A 6,072-nucleotide genomic window follows, 5' to 3' on the forward strand; every position below is an offset into this window, starting at 1 on the left:
TGTTTTTTAGCTCCGAGGGCCATTTGTGAAGAATCATTATGCGTCAAATACCTCATACAGTAGGTCTGTATCCCAGGAACAAAGACAGTTCATTGTCTACGTCTGAAAAACTCTTTCATTCGACACAGAGCACATCTTGTGTCCAGATGTTCTCATAATCTAACAGAAGTCCCTAACCAAACCTTGAACATCTATTTTACATTTTACATTCACATGAGAGGGTTTTTTTAAAACTGCATTATCTTACCGCATGATACAAAATTATTTTTATTTCATTACCACATCCTCATATCCTGTGTGCTCAGCAGCAGCTGTTAGGTACACGGCATGTGTTGTCCCAGCTCTTCAGCTTAATGACATGCAGGAAACTCAATGCAATTTTGCAAATTGCAATATGTTTTAATATCATTGCAAAAAAAATAATATATATATTATATTCTGAACAGTGAAACATATGAAAGGTTAAAATATGTAGGTTTTGTTTTACAGTTTGAATAGCTAAGAGTAAGTTGAAATGCTAACAATTAATAATTAAACAGTTTATATAAAAAATTAGCTGAAATTGACACATTTGGTTTAGCTTCAGTTGTACAAATGCGATGATTGCCACATTTGAATTTGATTGTAATAATTAATGATGCAGTAATACTATTTGTATATCTAATTAATATTTTTAAATAACATCCATTTCACAATCCATATAATACAAATACATGGTGTAACATGAGGGTTGGTACCAAAGGGCACTGTTTGGGTATACATCAGACAAAATACTACTACTGTTACTAATAACTATAATTATAACAATACTACAAAGTAAAAAAGTGTATTTAGGCCTTTCCAAAAGCAGACATTACACAGTGCTACACTATAAAAGACAAAATAACAGAAATGCATCAAGCTAAAATATAAAACACCAAACACAATCTGCACAAAATGCAGCTCACAAAGTGTCCACAAATCTTATTTCAAATCAGAGTCTTCCAAAAACACGTGTCAATACATGTGTCATGTGTCTACAACATGGAGTCAGGAACATCCAACAAACTGATCAGAGACCTGCTGACATGATGAACTGGATTCTTAATTGATAGTAAGACAGGGTAATAAAATGAAAATGGGAGTCACATGAGACACTTAAAAGGACTTAGACAAAAGCTTGGCAGCAACATTTTTGGAACAATTAAAGGCGATTTAGGGTAAACGTTTGGAAACCACTGACTTAATGCATATATGGGTAATAATCAGGCAACAAACATGGCCTTTCATAAACTATATACAGTAAAGAGTGCAGGGGGGCTTGGAGCAACCGTAAACACTATCCTCACCAGCCTGCTGAGTGAGTGAAAGCTATTAACACAACCACGAGACACATACTCATTCATCTGCATTCATACACACATCTGTGTGTCTGTGTGCATGTTTGAGTACATCATTTTTCCGATACTACCCAGACAGGCAGACATGAACTTTAACACACTAATGTTGCAATATAGCAGCCTCACTCTGGGCACTGGGCCAATACCTCTCAGGCGATCCCCGCTGTGCTCCATATCATGATCTACGACTGGGCCACATCAGTTTGCACCTTACGACAGCACAAAGAAGCCATTCTTTGACAGGATTTCTTATTATAATCAATATTAATCCCTGTTACTCAGGCATGACCAGATTTACTAAATAATGTCTGTTTTTTTTAGAGCCTGCTGAACATGAGACTGAAGATGAGCCTCTGAGCCCCCATGCCGGTGCAACATGTGCAGATTTACATCTTTCCACGAAGAACACAATGAGGGAAGTATGTGTTATATGAGTGCAGTAGAACAGCCAGATGTAAAGAAAACAACGTATCTTTGTTTGATTTGTTTGCAGTGCGTTGTGTAAGCCCCCGACTCATCAAAACACTGTGACCTTGTTTAAAAGGTGGTTATGTGTTCATGTACATTTCTTGCATCCTTCAAGATAACCACACATTAACACACAGAGGAAGTCTTATGTAAAGAGGTTTTCTGATAGGTCTTTGGTTGCACTTTTAACTTCACCATTCAGCATCACGGTTTGTTTTGTGTCTCCTGATTCACAGGTCACGTCATGTGGGGATTGCCACAATGCTTAAAAGAGGTCTCCTGACGTTACTCTTTTTCCCGGGGGTCTTTATCCAATAAGGCTGTTGTCGTATTGGCTGTTCATCATTGTGCAACCTTATCTTACTTGTATTTCTCACTGTTCTACTGCTGCAATTGATCCAACTCGTGCTTTTATTCAATTTCTTCGCAGTAGCTTGACCTCTATGTCTTTAAATAAATTATTTCTTGTATTTTCTATGCTCGATAAGAATTCATGCAAAAGACATCTGATAAATCACTATCATGGATGTTTCTTAAAATGTTACTCCACATCACAATGTTTCTACGTAAATCCCTTCAAAACCAGCCCAGAAGCATTTCACTGTGTTCCTCAGTTTTTCCATAATTTCAATGTATCTTACCAAAGTTGCTTCGTGACATGTTTACTATCAGTTAGACCAGGGGTGTCAAACTCAAGGCCCGGGGGCCACATCCGGCCCGCGACTTCATTTGATGTGGCCCCGCAAGAGCTTGCAAAGAATGTAATACGTTTATTATACGATTAAATGCCGCTTTACAGAATGAGGTTGCCCATAAACTACATGTCCCACAATGCATCTCGTTTTGTGACATGCGCACTGAAGAGACTTGCAATTATTTGCTTTCAGACGTAGTTAATTACTAAGTCATTATCCTATCCGATAATAATCCAATTCAGAGGCAATAATGTAATATAACACATTATTTTATATATATAATATATTTATATATATATATATTTATATAGTTACAATCGGCCCTTTGAGTGCAACCATAATGCTGATGTGGCCCGCGATGAAATTGAGTTTGACACCCCTGGGTTAGACGATTAGATTTCCTCACATACAGTAAGCTGTAGCATGTCATACTCATAAATCCTCCTCCAGCCCCCAGCTAAATAAAATCATGCATTCTTTACTTGACCTTTGCAAAATGCCAACACATTAGACTGGCCCAGAAGGTTAAAACACTAAATGTCTAAATACTCTGCATTGTATTCCATAAAGCCTACAGCTGATGTGAAAATATAATGTGGTGTAAGATTTGATCCTTTATACCCCGACATCAGGCTGACATGATCTGTCCTTTAGTAAAACTACAGGATACTTCTGCATGGATAATATGTCCACTGTGGTTCTGCACATAGGAACAAACACTATAATTTAGTTAGCTGATGGGCTCAGTTTTAGGAACCAACCCATATGTGTTTGTCTCTCAAGCTGCAGTAATTTAAATATGCACCATTTGTTGTTGTATAGTATTTTTTACTATGTTGGGTTCATACCTATGGTTCATACCATAGACTGTTCATACCTTATGATTTAACATATTTATGGCCTGGCGTTGGGGTGGTAGGTAGCTAAGATTATGATAATTAGGATCCACTTGGTAACAAGATGATGCATTTCAACACGCATATCCTGCAAACGCTGAACAAGTTTAAACGAACCATAACGGAAAAGTCGGTCAAGGGTACATTTAGTCTAACTCTCTCATCAAGCTGGGATTGGCAATCAAACGTCAATGTTTCTGTGAAACTGGATGATCTAATATTCCAGTTAGAGCATACAACATACAGGAGAAAATGTCAAAGCAGATTCTGAGTACAGTCCCTGGGATGTTACTTCACAGTTCGCACACATGGTGCCTTGGACAGATTCCAGGTCAAATTTAAATCAGGTCAAGAATTGATCCCTCACTAGGAAACCCACCAAGTCAGCTAAAACATGTGTCATAGCTGCAGGGCCGTTTCTAGCTTTTTGGGGGCCCTATGCAAGATGCTGTTTGGGGGCCCTAGTTTTGACACTTTTTTTAACTACAATGGGGGGGATTCCGAAGCCTTTAAGATGATCTGTGGAGATGCATCAATCTGTTACACTTTAATAGGAAAACAGGCTAATTTCACGAAAACCAAGCAATTGAAAATTACAAAAAATGATATTAAAAAGGTAAACAATAAGGCTCCTCTATGTCAATAAATGCAAGAGATGCAGCATTTTCTCAGCTGTCAGCCCAACGATGATTTGGACTTTATTACCCCAAAAACCCAAGCCACAGCTTTGCTATCATTGCAGTTTAGTCGTGTTTATATCCTACATTGGATTTGTAAGCATATAATGCTTCACGGAACACTCACAGGAGGGGGCTGGCTGTCTACAAATAAAGACGGCTCATTTTAATTTTCCCCAAATATATTGAGGCTGAACCTGAACTTTGAATTCTCTGCTCCCATCATAATCTTGGCGATCTTGTTAAAATTGTGAATGCAGAATTAAAAATACTATGTAACTGGTTTGCAGTTAATAAATTATCCCTTAATGTGGTCAAAACAAATTACATGTTATTCAATACAAAGTCTGAGAGTATAAATGACTGCATTATACGGATTTGCAATACAGAGATAGAAAAAGTTGGTGCATGTACATTTTTAGGACTGCTTGTTCACGAAAAACTCAATTGGAAGCACCATATAAATTATGTACAGACTAAACTGTCAAAAACAATAGGTATTTTGTATCATACTAAGAACATTCTTGAAGAAAATATACTCTTTATAACAATCTATTTCTCCCTTACCTTTAATACTGCTCCGAAATATGGGGAAACACGTACTCAACAAATCTACAAAAAATAATAACATCCCAAAAAAAAGTATTACGAATAGTCTGTGGTGTTGGTAAATATGAACACACAACTCCCATATTTAAAAAAACTCAATCTATTAAAATGTGTTGAGATAGTACAGCTTAAAACAGTACTGATTATGCACAACATTTTCCATAACAAAATGCCTAATAACATTCAAAAGCAGTTCCAAACCACAGCGTGAACATATGAATGTAAAAAAAGTCACTTGAAAATAAGTGTTCACAATGTTTATATGCAATTATGCATATAAACACATTATTATTATTATTCATTTGCCAAGTGCATGTGTACCTATGTATATATGTATATATAGTATTTTAATTTCCAAAAAAAGATAGTTGAAACTGCTATTGACATGTGCAGAAAATGACCCTATATCTAGTTTTCGTATATATATATATATATATATATATATATATGCATTTATTGTTTTCCTGCCCTAACTTTTATTAAATTTTTTCTCCTGTTTTCTTTATTTCTTTGTACTCCTTCATTTCTATACATTTTTGACGCAATAATGCCGCTGTATTAGGATGATGCACGGGAAAGCTACTTTCCACAAGCTATGCTTCAGCCCTCCCGCTTCTACTAATTTTGTTCATCTTTGTGTGTATGAATTAAACTTTGTTTGTTTTTCGGATGAAAAAATATATATACTTTCAGCTTGGGGGCCCCCTAGTGGCCGCGGGGGCCCTATGCCCCCGCATAGTCCGCATATAGGAAGAAACGGCCCTGCATAGCTGGCTAAAAAAAGCCATGCCAAGTCTTAAAAAGACACAGACGTCCCTGATACGCCTTTTTCTTCAAGATAAGATTGAACTGTCAACTGTCAGGTGAACTGTCTGTGAACTGTCAGGTCAACAGGCCATTTCGTATTTAGCTAATATTAAACCTCAAAATTGTAATCCAACCCCCTTTTTTGATTGATTTATCTGATTCTGTTTGAGGTTTTGTCCCGCCTAAATCAATGGGATCTATAATAACATTGGCCTTTAGGGTCGAGGGGTCTATTAAGCACACAAGACCTAAATTCCACATGTTCACTCGAAACATGTCTGCTGGACTATCAGAGAGCAAAGTGCTGCAGGGGGGAGATAAGCCTCAAGAGTATCAGAGAAGTCATGTATTATTTATCCAGGACCTCCACGTGTGCTGTCTCTGGGATGGTCTGAGCTCGAGCCCTCTGATTGGACACACCTCCCCTCAGCTCATGTCTTCACAGTCTCATCCAGACGGGGGCGGGGCTTGCGCTGAATTCACACCGGTGATTGGCCAAGATTTCCGCGGGTTCGAGGAGCAGTTGGCGCCTTATAAATAA

This window comes from Gymnodraco acuticeps, unplaced genomic scaffold, assembly GCF_902827175.1.
Source record: "Gymnodraco acuticeps unplaced genomic scaffold, fGymAcu1.1, whole genome shotgun sequence".
In the NCBI taxonomy this organism is placed as follows: Eukaryota; Metazoa; Chordata; class Actinopteri; order Perciformes; family Bathydraconidae; genus Gymnodraco; species Gymnodraco acuticeps.